Source organism: Globicephala melas, chromosome 1 (assembly GCF_963455315.2).
Source record: "Globicephala melas chromosome 1, mGloMel1.2, whole genome shotgun sequence".
NCBI classification, from domain to species: domain Eukaryota; kingdom Metazoa; phylum Chordata; class Mammalia; order Artiodactyla; family Delphinidae; genus Globicephala; species Globicephala melas.
The window spans coordinates 46,041,771-46,058,295 of record NC_083314.1 but is presented as its reverse complement, the minus strand read 5'-3'; the positions used below and the strand labels follow the sequence as shown (position 1 = coordinate 46,058,295).

Here is a 16,525-nt window from a genome sequence, read left to right as displayed (position 1 = left end):
TTCCATCACTAGAATGTAAGCTCCAACAGAGCAGGAATTTTGGTCTTTTTTGATCACTATTGCATGCCAAGAACTGTGCCCAGCATCAAGTGGGTATTTAATAAATACTTGTTAAGTAAATCTTTGTTTCATATTTAAGAAAGGAGCAATAAAAGCCACATCTGCATATGTAGGTCTTGTCAACAGGCAGACTTCACTTTCTTTTTTAATTGTATTTTACTTTTTATACAGCAGGTTCTTATTAGTCATCCATTTTATGCACATCAGTGTATACATGTCAATCCCAGTCTCCCAATTCATCACACCACCACCACCATCCCCCCGCTTCCCCCCCTTGGTGTCCATACGTTTGTTCTCTACATCTGTGTCTCTATTTCTGCCTGGCAAACTGGTTCGTCTGTACCATTTTTCTAGATTCCACATGTATACGTTACTATACGATATTTGTTTTTCTCTTTCTGACTTGCTTCACATTCACGTTCAGATTGAGTGAATGGGCAGCTGACCATGCGGAGAGCCAACGATTACACTGGGAACTCTCAGATGAGAGACTGGAGAAGAATTTACACTAGGGTGCAAACACCAAAGTTATTTCCAGAGAGTTCATTCTGAAAAGCAATTGTGGTAAAAAATTTTATTTAGAGTATTGAATAAGTATCTTTAAAAATAACATGCTGATGAAGCAACCTACAAAGGATTAATCTCCAAAATTTACAAGCAGCTCATGCAGCTCAATAACAAGAAAACAAACAACCCAATCCAAAAATGGGCAGAAGACCTAAATAGACATTTCTCCAAAGAAGATATACAGACTGCCAACAAACACATGAAAGAATGCTCAACATCATTAATCATTAGAGAAATGCAAATCAAAACTACAATGAGATATCATCTCACACCAGTCAGAATGGCCATCATCAAAAAATCTACAAACAATAAATGCTGGAGAGGATGTGGAGAAAAGGGAACACTCTTGCACTGCTGGTGGGAATGTGAATTGGTTCAGCCACTATGGAGAACAGTATGGAGGTTCCTTAAAAAACTACAAATAGAACTACCATATGACCCAGCAATCCCACTACTGGGCATATACCCTGAGAAAACCAAAATTCAAAAAGAGTCATGTACCAAAATGTTCATTGCAGCTCTATTTACAATAGCCCAGAGATGGAAACAACCTAAGTGCCCGTCATCGGATGAATGGATAAAGAAAATGTGGCACATATATACAATGGAATATTACTCAGTCATAAAAAGAAACGAAATTGAGCTATTTGTAATGAGGTGGATAGACCTAGAGTCTGTCATACAGAGTGAAGTAAGTCAGAAAGAAAAAGACAAATACCATATGCTAACACATATATATGGAATTTAAGAAAAAAATGTCATGAAGAACCTAGGGGTAAGGCAGGAATAAAGACGCAGACCTCTTAGAGAACGGACTTGAGGTTATGGGGAGGGGGAAGGGTGAGCTGTGACAGGGCGAGAGAGAGTCATGGGCATATACACACTAACAAACGCAGTAAGGTAGATAGCTAGTGGGAAGCAGCCGCATGGCACAGGGATATTGGCTCGGTGCTTTGTGACAGCCTGGAGGGGTGGGATGGGGAGGGTGGGAGGGAGGGAGACGCAACAGGGAAGACATATGGGAACATATGTTTATGTATGACTGATTCACTTTGTTATAAAGCAGAAACTAACACACCATTGTAAAGCAATTATACCCCAATAAAGATGTTAAAAAAAATAATAATAATAAAAAAAATAAAAAATAAAAAATAACATGCTGGGGGGAGGCTGCAGGTAGAGAAAGAGAGAATAGAAATCAGAAGTAACTCCACTTAAATAGATAGTAGGATTATTGGTGATCATTTTTTATCTCTGTATTCTCCAATATTTTTCCGATTTTCTATGTATTATAGAAATATATAAAAATTAACAAACTGTGTTTGCAAGATGCTCTAGTGAGGATTATCCCTATGATTTCTGTATGATATTAACTGTTCATGTCAGTATCTATTCAGTACTTCCTCTTCATTCCAAGTTACTACCTGATTCTCTTCAGTTTTTTCCATGTCTTTTAATTCTTTAACCATTTGGAAATACCACTTTAATTTAGGCATAGGTCTATATTTGATACAGTTGTTATCATTTTTGCTACCTAGGCAACAAAGCATGATTCTGTCACTAACATCTTTTCATTTTTAGCAAAATGAAATCTTAAACTCTGTTAACAAACTTGTAAAAATCAAAGCCAAACTTAAATATATTCCTTTCTCTTAAAGAATAAAATGGGGAGTGGGGATAAGTATAAGGGACTGCATATATGACTATGTTTCTTGGTGAAAGCAGAACAAGTTTGGAAAGAGAGAGAGAAGGGTGTATGTTTCAAAATAAAAGAAAAAACGTCTGGAAATATCAACAAAATCTACTTCTAATTTCCAAAGTTTGATTAATTTCTTGAAGAGGATACTGACTACCCATATTGTACCTTAAATACACATAGACCCACATATGCTATTTTTTTTATTATGGAAGCAATGCATCTTATTATAGAAAACAAGAAGTATTAAAAATGCAAATAAAGATTCCAACTGAAATAGCCTACCCTAAATTCTAGATATAACTTCTCTTGGATGCACTTTTGAATTCTACACTTTTACTTTAAAATTATATTGTCAGGGATTTCCCTGGTGGTCCAGCGGTTAAGACTCCGCCCTTCCAATGCAGGGGGCACTGGTTCAATCCCTGGTTGGGGAACTAAGATCCCACATGCTGTGTGGCCGAAAAGAAGATAAACAAACAAATTATATTGTGAACATTTACATATAATTAAAGTTCTTCAAAACCAGAATTTTTCAGAATCATCAATATACCATAGTCTACCATTCCAATACAATTTTTGTTGAACTTATTTCCAGTTTTTGACATTATAAATAGAAAGTAAAGAATATCGCTGTGCAAAAAGCATTGTCCACATCTCTTTTTCATTTCTAATGACAGAATTCTAGAAGAATTCCTGGGCCAAGTGACCAGAGGTTTTTGGGCTCCTGAAACATACTGCCAAATACATCCCCAGGAAGATGGTAACACTAGACATTCCTTCCAGGTTACCTAACAGTATCCACCACCTGACCATCTCTCACCCTGAGTTGGCAATTAAATAGGTAAAATGATGTTTAATAAAATAGAAAACTAATAGCACAGCGAACTCTACCCAATACTCTGTAATGACCTATATGGGAAATAATCTAAAAAAAAGAATGGATATACATATATGTATAACTGATTCACTTTGCTGTATACCTGAAACTGACATAATATTGTAAATCAACTATACTCCAATAAAACTTTTTAAAATAAAATGATGTTTAGATTTGTGAGATTATCAGGAAAGTTGAACTTTCCCCTATCTTTACTGACCATTCATAATTCCTCCATAAATTACCCTTGTCTTTTTATCCATTATTTCTATGGAAGTGTCAGTAATTTTCTTACAGATTTATAAAAACTCTAGAAACAAATATTACCTCTTTGTCTATCATCAGTGGCAAACATTTTTCCAACTTTGTCATTTTATTATTTCCCATGTTATTTTTCTTTTTTGTTTAAGAAATGATAGTTTTAATAGACAGCATTTAAAACTTTGTCACCGATTCTATTGATTCTGTCCTTTGGTGAAAGTTTCTTCCTCCTGAGGGTCATTTTTATTTGCTTCTAATATTTGTGTTGTTTTATTTGCTATATACATTGTTTTATATAGACATCACTGGTATTGATTACTGTGTGTGACATATGGGATAAGGTAAGGACTTAGACTAATATTTTCCATATTCCATTTATTGACTTCCATTTATTGACATCCCTTCCTTTGTTTTGAGGTCAACTTTATAGCATCTCAAGCCATTGTACATAATAGGGAGCTTTCTTTTTTGAGGGCTAGTGTCTTTTATTGATCCATACTTATGCAAGTACCACTCTTTACCGCAGCTTTGCAATATATCTTCTATCTGGTAGGACAAGTTGCACCCTGCCTCATTAGCTTTCCTTTCCAAATTTTCATTGCTATTCTTATGTATTTATTCTTCCAGAAAAACTCCCAAAGGAAAATCCCATTGAGAATGTATTGAGTTGCATTAAACCTAAAATTTAATGTGGGTAAACTTGATATATTTATAATAGTCCACACAGACACACTCTATGGCTTCCTGTTTATTTAAGCCTTACTTTATGTTTGTCTAATTCTGTGGTATGTCAAAGGTCTGACATATCTTTTTATTAAGCTTATATTTCTGGGTGTTTTATATTCCTGTTACTATTGTAAAAGAGATTTTTCCCTCATTATATTTTCTGATTGTGTCTGGTGCGTTTGAAATCCATCGACACATATTCATTCATCTTGCTGAACTCACTGCTAATTATTTTTTAGCTGATTCTCTAGGGTTTTCTAGATATATGATGATATCATCTGCAAACAATGATAACTTTGTTCTCTTTTTTCTAGTAATCACACTTCTTATTTTTGTTCTGCTGCGACCAAAACTTATAAAATAATAATTAACTGTAGGGAGAATAGCAGACATTCTTGGTTTGTTCCTGATGTTAATGGAAATGTCTCCATTGGTATTTTTGCAATAAATTATATGAGCTGTCAGTGTAAAACATTTTTTAATGTGTTAAGGAATTATTCCTTTATTCATAAATAACAAAAATATTTTTCCCATCAGAAATGATTTTAATACTTTACTAATGCCTTTCAAAATTTAATGATCATATTTTTTTTTATTTGACCTCTCAGTATGATATAACAATAAATATTATAATATTAAACTAAACTGATAGTTTCTACTTGGTCATGGTAGATTATTCTTTTCAAATATTTCTTTTTAGTCCCAGTGGCTAGTATTTAGAATTTTTTTAAATTTAATTTAATTTTATTTATTTATTTTTGGCTGCATTGGGTCTTCGTTGCTGTGCGTGGGCTTTCTCTAGTTGCGTCGAATGGGGGCTACTCTCTTCCTTGTGGTGCGCGGGCTTCTCATTGCGGTGGCTTCTCTTATTGCGGAGCACGGGCTCTAGGCATGCAGGTTTCAGTACCTGTAGCACGAGGGCTCAGTAGTTGTGGCTCATGAGCTTACTTGCTCCGTGGCGTGTGGGATCTTCCCAGACCAGGGCTCGAACCCGTGTCCCCTGCATCGGCAGGCGGACTCTCAACCACTGCGCCACCAGGGAAGCCCTAGAATTTTTAAATATATAAGTTCTTTTCTTTTTATCCTGTCTTTGTTAGGTTTTATTATTAATAATAATAATGGCAGTTGTGATAAATTTGTAAGCTCATACCATGTTCCAAACACTACATTTTCTCCTATATTTTCTTACAACATTTACCAATGAGATACAGCATTATCTACATTTTGCAGATAAGGAACTGAGGCTAAGATCATACAGCTCGAGGGAGGAGCCTGCCTCTCCAGGCTGTGCTCCTTAGTTTTGAAGAGTTAAAAATGAGTTAGGTAGCTTTCCATGCTCTGGAATAGACTACATAGAATAGGAAAAATCTGTTCCTTGAAAGCATGAAAAGAGCGATCCATATGTGTACAGGAGGCAAAATGATGCTGTGAAAGTGCTTGGGCTTTGAAACCAGATAAATGCTGGTTTGAATTCCAGCTCTGTCCATCACTTAGCACACAATAAATAGAAACTATGGTCATTATAAAAACATCTTGTCCCTAAGCCTTCTATGACAACATTTTCATTTATGCCTGGGTCTTTTCCTAATATTTTTTTTCTATAACACCCTGTTGCCCCAAGATCATTTATTTCATCTGGATAATGAAATGTATTTTTTCATCGTCATAGGTACTACTCTCTTATGGTCTTAAAATCTCCATATCTTTTGTTATATTCCTGTTGGTCTTTGGTATTTAATTGTGTGCTCCCTTTTTGTCTCAGCTAGATTTTCTAAGTATTTGTCTGTTGTTTTTATTAAATAAACTTTTAATTTTAGAGTAGTGCAGTAAGCTGAATAAGAGCCCCACAAAGACGTCAATGTCCTAATCTCCAGAACCTGTGAATGTTATCTTATAGGGCAATCATACAACTTTGCGGATATGATTAAATTAAGGATTTTATGATGAGGAGGTTATTCTGGATTATCTGAGTGCGCCCTGTGTGATCACAGGGTTCTTAAAAGAGCGGCCCAGGAAGATCAGACAGAGGAGAAGGCAACATGACAACAGAAGGAGAGTTTGGAGTGATGCAGCCACAAGTAAATGAATGCTGGCAGTCTCTCAAAGCCAGGAAAGACAAGGAACAGAATTGCCTCTGGGGCCTCCAGAAGGAACCAACCCTGCCGGCTCCTTGATTTTAGCCCCCCTAAAACTCATTTTGGACTTCTGACCTCCAAAACTTCTTAAATTTGCATTATTTTAAGCCAATAAATCTGTGATAATTTGTTACAGTAGCAATAGGACACTAACACAAAGTTTTAGATTAACAGAAAAGTGGCAAAGATACTACAGAATTTCCATATGCCCCATCCAATTTTCCCCTATTGTTACTATCTTACGTTAGGATGGTACATTTGTCGCAATTAATGTTGATACCTTATTAACTAAAGTCCATACTTTTTTCAGATTTCTTTAGTTTTTTACTTAGTGTCCTTTTTCTGTTCCAGGAGCGCATCCAGGATACCACCTTACGTTTAGTTGTCGCGTCTCCTTTGGCTGCTCTTGGCTGTGACAGTTTCTCAGACAGACCATGTTTTGAATGACCTTGACAGTCTGAAGAATACTGATCAGGTATTATTTAGCATGCCCCTCAGTTGGGATTTAACAGCTGTTTTTCTCATGACTAGCCTGGGATTATGAGTTTTGGGGACAAGGACCACAGAGATAAAGTGCCACTCTCATCACATCATTCAAGGATACATACTGACAACATGACCCATCATTGTTGCTGTTGACCTTGATCATCTGGCTGAAGTAGTGTGTGTCAGTTTCTCTACCATAAAGTTACTCTTTTTCCTTCCTTTGTTTAGTGTTTTTAAAATAAGGAGCTTTTAAAATTTGTCAGTTCCACTGTTTTTTTGTTTTATAAGTAATTAATGTCTCCTTTATGTTGATTAATTACTTCTGTTATGCTTGTGGCTCCTTTTTTTCTTTTTCTAACTTCTTAAGTCTTAGGTTGACTTATTTTTATTCTTTTTCTAAAAATACATAAATCATTTAAGGATACATATCTCCAGTTGGCAAGGAGTTGTTTGTTTAAATGTTTAAACATTTATTATTGAATTCTATGTTTATAGCATAGTGGTAAAAGAGTAATTTTATATAACTTTTGCCTTTTCGAGCTTTGTTTTCATTCTGTTCTATTATATGATTACTTTCTGTGCTTTCTGTATTTCCATGAATACTACGAAAGAAGTTATATTTTCTGTTTGCAAGGTATAAACTAAACTCTAAATTTCGCAGTGGGTAGGGACATGTTTGTTTTGATTACCACTGAATACTCAGCTTCTCAAACAGGGCCTAATTATTTAGTGAAGTATGACTTCACTAAATAATTACTTAGTAAATGACTACAAAATTTTGACACTCTCAGTTGTGACAAACAGAAATGTCTCCAGACGTGGCCAACTGTCCCCTTGTGAACAAAATCACCGAGTGAACCACTGCTCTAAGGTGAGAAGATTGTCCACATACGAAACACAAGTGAATCTGCTCAAAAAGTATCAGAATTAATATTTGAATTCAGCAAAGTTAGCTGATAGATTAAAAATATCAATATTAAAATAAATTACATTTCTATATAGCAGTAATAAACCTTTAGAAAATGTAATTTTTAAATAAATAACATGAATGATAGCAATAAAAATTAGAAAGAATAAATCTAATAAAAGATATGCAAGGGCTTTAGGAAGAAAATTACAAAAATGTAATGAAAGATATTAAAGACATAAGAACAGAGAAATTTACAATAATCCTGTATGAGAAGATTCATTGTCATTGAGGTGTCGTTTCTTCCCAAACTGATCTATAAATGCAGTGTAATTCCAATCAGAAGCCAATAGGGAGTTTTCATGGGATTTGACAAACTGATTCTAATTGGGGAACATGGAATAAAGATAGCTAAAGCACTTTTGCAGAAAACTAATTTGGGAACCTTGCTATATCATATATCAAAGTTTACTCTAAAGCTATAGTAATCAAGAATGTAGGCGGAGCTAGGCAAATAGAACCAGGAAACAGAATAGATATTTTATTTATAGACCTGCACATATATGGAAACTTGATATATGACAGAGGAGGCTTTCAAAACAGTAGGCAAAGGATATAACATGCTGAGATAACTGACCTTATATTTTGAAAAATTATTTTTATTTGTTTATTTATTATCTGTCTTTTCCCACTGCAAAGGAAACTCCATGAGGGCAGTGATTTGATCCATTTCCTCCACAGTTGTGTTTCAATGTTGCCTTGGATAACTACTGTTCAGTTACATTGTAACTCATCAACATAAATATTTTGCTTTTGCTTTTGAGTCTTTGTGGCTTCTGGTCTCAAATATTCCCTTGTATTGTGGGAATCCCAAAGAACAAAGGGGTCCACATTTAGTTCTCCTCCACAGCTTTCTGACTGGGCACTTTATGCTACTGAGCAGTTATGCCCACCTGCGGGTCCTTTGGCCTGGCTGGCTAGAGCATGGCCGTCATCAGGCCCGCCCCGGACTGAGCCCCTAAATGGGTCAGTCACTTCTCACAGATGAAAGACATTCACAATCACACAAGGTGCCCTCATCCAGGCCCCTCTCTCCCACGTACGGGTCTAAGAGAGTTTGCCTAAGAGAACCAGGTGATATTAGTAGCTCAGGGCAAATCCATTAACCCTCCAGGAAAATTGAATAAATCTGCATGCCTCTCAGACATTATTCACTCATTTACCATGAATTTGTGAGCTTTTTTATTTGCCAGGCACTACCCAATCATTAATACTTCTGACTCCAAGAGTTCTGTTTTCTATTACAGGGTCTGAGCACCTCAGCCAGCTGACATATCAAGTTCAAGATCTAAAGCCATAAGTAGTGGCACAGGGATGTGGCAAAAGTCTTGAAATGGCTCTCTGAGCCTTTCAAGCGGACCATAAACACCTAGCATTCAAGGTTCTCCTTCATCTTGACCCAACAAACCCCCTCCGCACACTGCACACAGGCCCCTCACACTCCAATCTCTCCATCCCCTCACTACCCAGCAAACATGCCAGCATCCCTCCTGACTCTGGCTCCATGCTTCTGCTCTGGCTACCCTCTCAGTCTACAAAACCCTCCGTGTCCTCTGTGCCCATCCAAATTCTTCTTTCCTCCAGGACCCAGATGCTTTGATCAGTGTGTGCCCCATTGAATGTAGGGCACTCTGATGGCCCTGGTCCTGAGTGTGGAGGCTCGTGACCCCGCCTAGACGTCTGTCTGGGATTGCTCTTCCAGTGCCTCATGGGTTGGTCTAAAGATGATATTGAGTGAAATTCCACTCCAGGAAAGAAACCTCTGTATTTTATAGTATAGGAAACTAATGCATGGAGTGATTGAGTGACTCATTCTAGGAAACAAACTAGAAATAGGAGGTAGCTGGGCACAGTGGAAAACACTTGGTTCTCTAAAGTTAGAAACACCTGACTGTGAATCCTGCTTTGGGAATTTACTAGCTGAGTGACCCCAAGCAAATTGCTTCACCATCCTGAACCACTTTTTCTTTATGCATAAATTGGGAAGGATAATATCTTCTTTGCAAGATTGTTGTGAAGGTAAGAGATAAAGTACATAAAATACCGGACGTACGATATTTAACTGCAGGTTTCCATTCTTTCTTAATTTTATTACACTGTCTCTTTCTACAAGACCAACCTCCTTGAAAGTATGTTCTATGTTGTGTCAGTGCCCTATATGCTCCATAACACCAGCGCAGTTCAGAGCATACCGTGGGGCTCTCAGAAATACATTTTTAAGTTTAAAAAAAAAAAAAAAAGGTTGTTTTCTGAAAGAACAATATTAACTTAAATGAACAATAAGTTGAAACCTACTCTCTTGTTTTTTCCCATTCTTATTGCTCTGGTATGCTCTTATCTTTTACATATATTCCCATATGTGACAAAATATTATGTAAACAAAGAAAATGTTAATAATGAATGAGATTTATAGCCTACAAGAGAGTCGTGTTCTTGAACAGGATTTGGTTTTAATCCATGAAAAATAATGAATTATTCCCAATGTTAATTTATATTTTTGTATAAAACCCCCAGATATCAGAACTGAAAAGGTTTCCTGAACCGTGCCAGAGGGTAGCTTCTAAGTTTAGAAGTTTAGTGTGCTCTGGCACAATGCCACTTACACGGTGAGAAAAGTTCATGATTTCCCATTGTGTGAAGTCACATGTACAAAGTCCTTTTGTCCAAGTGGCCTTGTCATGTGACATCATTAAATATTTTTCACTTGGCCTTCTAATCACGTCCAAAATGTCATACCCTTAGAAGCAATTCGATGTATGAATAAATGGAAATTTGAGGTGAGGCTCAAAGGGGTCACCAGAATTATACTGTGACTAGTGAACCAAACGCAGACATCTCCAAGTTTACTTAAAACATGTACAAAGTGAGAAAAATTCAAATTAAGAGCTAAAGTCATATCAGGGTTAAGAGGTAAAAATAGCAGATGGGTCAGGTTATTGGAGGACAAAGAGTGAAGGAGGTTCTTTTGTTTGCGAATAGAGTTTGAATCAGGATGGAGTTCATAGCATTTGAGGACTTGTTCATTTTTCCAAAAGGAAACAAAAGCAAACTGATGATTTAGTAGAAAATAGAAGACAAAAGAATTGGAATTTTACTTCTCACATGACATGAATACAAACATGCAACATTTTTCTTATTTTGAAAAATCACCAAGGGTTATTTGGCAGGAATATTATTTTTAAATTTCTGCTTTAAGCTATTCATTTTTACCTTCTGAAGCAGTCTTTGTCTCTTACACCAGACGATCCCCCTATCGCTGTTAAATCACATGAACCCACAAAAGCCTGTGTCTGCTTGTTTCATTCTACAGATTCTCAATCAGCCTTCATGAATGCTTGTTTTGACACTGCGCTGTTAGCAATTCTGTGTGCACTCCCCAGGCTCCTCCTTTCCTTCAATAACAAATCTTCATTAGACTTCAATTTTTCAGCCATTTAAACCCTGACTACACATTTTAGAATATTATCTAGCTCATCTATTTGCCAAAATTATATGGTAACTTTTTCAATAAAAGATACAGTTGTTGTGACACAGCTCCACAATTTCTACATGTTAAAACAATATTCTTTTAACAACAATATTAGCACGCATTTGAAAAATTATTGGACGGGAGGAGTGTTATTTTCTTTAAGGATTTCTTGAGAAGGAGCCACATACCAAGTCTGTATTACACTCTCTAACAGAAATAAAGGAGATGAAAAGAAATTGTAAGTGGATGAGCTATTCCCCCAGTGGTGTTAATTATGGAAATGAATTCTGGGGCCCCTGATGAAAGCTTTTTTTCCCTCGCTTTCCTGCCTAGAAGGGTTAATAGAGCTAAGGCCACTTTAAGAGTTGAGCAAAGGAAACACAGCCCAGGTCTTCCACAAATCTCTAAAGGGCTTCCAATATCCAGAATCATCTAGTTCTTTGCCATTACCCAGGAGTCTCAGGGAACACTGATCTTCCTTTCATGGTGCCCTTGTGAATACTGGTCTTATTGATTTAAAACTGATGGCACTGGAATTTCTAAAGAAAGTGGTGCTCTGGATAGGGAAAGTGACACTTTTTGAAGCTGCACAAATTTCAAAGAAGACTGAGAAAACATCAGTTGACCATCTCAAAAAATGATTTTTAAGAGGTTTATGGAGATTATGGGGGGACTAGAGACCCCAGTATCTCCCACACTTGCATACACTGGCTTTTCTTCCCCTTTACATATTTCTCCTTAATAATGAACCTCCCACCTCCCTGGCAATCAGCCAAACTGAAAAAGCCTACTGCACCATACTTTGAAGAATATGTCATACTGTATTAATACAAAGTAAATTCCAGGAATCATGTACTTTTGTAGAGTTCTGCTTTCCCTAACTTTAAAGAAAATACCTTTTATTTTTCTCCTTGGATTCACTATGTGGAGCTAAGACGAATGTGATGCTTTCAATATTTGATATGTGAATTTGATATGTGAATCTAATATTTGATATGTGAATCTAATAATATGAATTTTCATTGCCCATTATAGTTTACAATGCGCTTCCTTTTATATAACATTGTTTCTCAAACAGAGCTAATCATAGATGTCATGGGGGAATAGAAGATCAAAGAATAAAGAGCATCAATTTATTTTTCCTGCTGGTAAGACATTTAAAATGTTATTTTGTATTAAAACAAATACACATCTATTTTAAGTATAATGCATAATTCACATGAATTTCTCAGATGAGACTTCAAAGACATGTCAGGACTAAAATTTGCAGCTACAAGCTTTGCCCGTGGTCTGCTAAGAGCATTAAGGGTGCTGGGTAGAAATTTGAGTAGGATAGGTAAACATTTTTCTTATTTTATTCCCCCATGCCAAAAAAATGTACAGTAAATAACATGTTTGTCCATTTACCAAACTAAACTTAGCTTAGAAAACTAAGGCTTGGAAGGTTCAGAAATTCTCCAAATCAATTTCCCACTTTCTACTTGACAGGGCTCTTTCTGGCTGCTTCTCCACGAGTGAGACCTCAGTTTACAATGGTTTCGCTGGTATGGAAGGCTGGATAATAGCCTTCTCAAAACTTCCACATCCCAATACCCAGAACCTGTGAATACATTACCTTACAATTATCTTATTTTTCTGATGAGCAAACTGTGGCATGGAAAATATTAAAAGCATGACCAAGAAACATGAATATACACTCTACAAAAGAATATTAAAGTGTCAGTGGGCATATAAAAAGATCCTCAGCACCCTGGTCATCAGAAAAATGCAAATTAAAATAATAGTAAAGTACCTACATATGCATTAGAATGGCTAAAGACAACATTAAGTGTTGACAAGGCTATTGAGCAACTGGTGCTCTCATATATTATTGATATGGGGTGTAATATGATAAAAATCACTATGAAAACATTTTCACAATTTCTTGTATGGTAAGCATATACTTAGTGACACCCAGCATTCCCACTCCTAGGAATTTACTGAAGAGAAATAAAAACATATGTCCGCACGGATATTTGTTATTTTATTATTATTAAATACACAAAACAAAAGTTCCTAGGAGCTTTTTTCACAATAACTTAGATTGGAAATAACTCATAAGTCCATCAATAGATGAGTGGACAAATTCTGGTATATCCATGTAATGGAATACTTCTGAACAATGAACAGGAATAGTGAAACACGCAAAACATGCATGAATCTCAGAAACATGCTAAGTAAAAGAAGTCAGATACAAAAGAGTACATACTGTATGATTCCATTTACTCTAGAAGAGACAAATCTAATCTATAGTGATAGGAAAGCAGATCAATGATTGCTTGGGTTGGAGGTTTCCAGGTTAACTGGAAAGCAGTACAAGGAAGCATTTTAGGGTGATGGAAATGTTCTTTATCTTGATAGTGTTGGTAGTTATACAGGTATATAAATTTGACAAAATTTGTAGAAATTAACCCTTAAAATGAGAACACTTCACTGCATATAAATTATACCTCAATAAAATTGATTTTTAAACAATTTACAGAGCCACACAGCTAAAGTCATAAGGCTTGGATTTGAAACCAGGCCGTCCAACTCTAGAGTCTGTGCTCTCACCACTAGATAATACTGCCTCTCAGGGCTATTCAGGTACCATCAACGCAAACAATTGTCCCTAACTGTGTGAATTAAAATTCCTTGACACTCCTCCCACCAAGAGATGGAGTCTAGTTCTCCTTCCTGTGAATGTGGGCTGGCCTGTGAGCACCTTGACCAATAGAGTAAAGCAGAAATGGCACTATTCCAGTTCTGAGATACCCTTTAAGAGGCTGGCAGCTTCTACATTGGTCTCTTAGAACTCTGAGATGCCTTACAAGAGGCCAAAATACCCTGCTTGAGAGCCTACATGGCTCAGAGCCCTGAAACTTCATAGAGTGGGAGAGGGCTCCAGCCGAGCCCAGCTTCCTGCCATTCTCCAAAAGACACAAAGTATATGAGTGAAAATGTCTTAGACCCTCCAGGCCAGACAACCCCTGCATGAGTACTACTGAATGACCCCACACAACATCATATGGGGCAGTAGAATTGCCCAGCTGAGCCCTGCCTGAATTCCTGACGCACAGAATCATGAGATATAACTCAGAAGCTATTGTTTTAAACATTAAGTTTTGGGTACTCTGTTGTGCAGCAGTTAACTGGAAAACTGATCGAAGGGCATTATTCCCTTTTTGTTGCTGCTGGGGGTTTTCAGTGCTTCATGGAAACCTCTCTCTCTAGCATTCCAGATGTGCTACTATAATTGTCCTACTCATAGGCTCAATAAAGGATGAACAGCTGAATTATGGAGGTCCATCATCACTTGTTACAGCAAGTCTATAAATAAAGAGAAATGTGAAATTAGAACCACCAGGACGCCCTGCTCAGCTACCGCATTAGGGCTACTGATGGTTCTTCATTGTATTTACGGTAAGGTATAGGTGATCTGTAGCACTCCTAACCCCAAAATTAAACAACTTCAAGCTTTTGTGCAGTAACTAGATACTTATATAATTGTTCTATGAAAGGTGACCTTTTCTGAAACACTGCATCATTTACTGGATACAGAGAAGCCATTGGATGCAGCAGAATGAAGATTATTTTCTGAAATATTGGGCGATGTGTGACTTCAGCCTCTGTGCTAATGCAGTATGATAAATACAAAGTACTGAGGCTTCACTCTACGGGCTTAGCTATAAAATGCCAGCTGTCCCTAAGCACCAATCACTTGCCACTCAAGAACACTCAGTGTAAAGAATAGACCTGTGCCCAAACTGGCAGAGGAGCCCTTGTGGGTACTGCAGATGCAAGAATTGTCCGGACTATGCTAATGCCATTCAGCTAAAAATGCTTCCACTTGTTATAATTTCTGAGTGTATTCTCCTGAAATCAAAGTTCTAAATTCAGTTGTTTGGTTGTGTGTGTGTGTGTGTGTGTGTCAGACTCTTTATCTACAGTCTGAAAAAACAATATTGAATGCTAATGCTTAAATGATCTGCCACTACTATTAGTAATGCCAGGTCACGTCCCTCCTGGCATAAAAGCCCCTACGAGCCACTAACTGAAAGCTACTTACCACAGCTGAAAAATTCTGACATGGTCTCCCCACTGCCAACCTCTTTCATCTGACGTTGTCTTTCCCTTCCCTGTTCTCTAGTTACAGAGGCCTTTATTAAGCACTTATTATGTGCCAGGTTCTGTGGCAAGTTCTTTAGATGTATTATCTGATTTAATATTCATAACAGCCCTGGGAAGCAGATCCTATTGCAATGTTACAGATAAACAAATTAAAACCTAGAAATTGTGTATCTTGGCCAAGGTGACATAAATATTGGGAGTTAGAGCCAGATATTTAACTCTCTATAGACTGATTCAATCCCCAAGTGTGTATCTTCCTTGAATTCAGACCATATATCAAACTGCCTTATTGATCTCGCCACTTGAATGTCTAATAGACGTCTCAAACTTAACGTGCTAAGTGATCCAACTCAGAAATTTTGTGTTGGCAAGGATGTGGAGAAAAAGGGAACCCTTGTATACTGCTGGTGGGAATGTAAATTGGTGCGGCCCCTGTGGAAAACATTATGGAGGTTCCTCAAAAAATTAAAAATAGAACTACCATATGATCCAGCAATTCCACTCCTGGGTACATACCCAGAAAAAATGAAAACACTAATTTGGAAAGATACATATTCCCCAATGTTCACAGCAGCACTATTTACAATTGTCAAGATACGGAAGCAACCCAAGTGTCCATCAACAGATGAATAGACAAGGAAGATACACACATATAATGTGTGGCATATAATGGTACACACACATATATGTACCATATAATGGTACACACATATAATGGAATATGACTCAGCCATAAAAAGAAATGAAATATTTCCATTTGAAGCAACGTGGATGGACCTAGAGAATATTATGCTTAGTGAAATAAATCAGACAAATACTATATAATATCACTTACATATGGAATCTAAAAAATAATACAAATGAATGTATATACAAGACAGAAACAGACTCACAGACATAGGAGAAAAACTTGTGATTACCAAAGGAGCGGGGAGAGGGACAAATTAGGAGTATAGAATTAACACACACAAACTACTATACATAAAATAGATAAATACAAGGATTTATTTTGTAGCACAGAGAATTACACCCAATATTTTGTAATAACCTATAATGAAATATAATCTGCAAAAAAAAACCTTATTATCACTTAGATGTACACCTGAAACCAACACAGTATTGTAAATCA

The 16,525-nt window shown here is 36.7% G+C and overlaps 1 protein-coding gene across 6 annotated transcripts in view; it reads left to right on the top strand.

The window, feature by feature from the left end:
- Positions 1–16,525, top strand: part of TSEN15 (tRNA splicing endonuclease subunit 15) — a 269,598-nt gene that overhangs the window by 224,966 nt on the left and 28,107 nt on the right. For all 6 annotated transcript variants that reach the window (XR_009563307.1, XR_009563305.1, XR_009563300.1 and 3 more), the window contains 2 exons: positions 6,677–6,800; positions 12,326–12,395. The gene's annotated coding sequence lies outside the window, so the exon portion shown is untranslated. The remainder of the gene's footprint in view (positions 1–6,676; positions 6,801–12,325; positions 12,396–16,525) is intronic.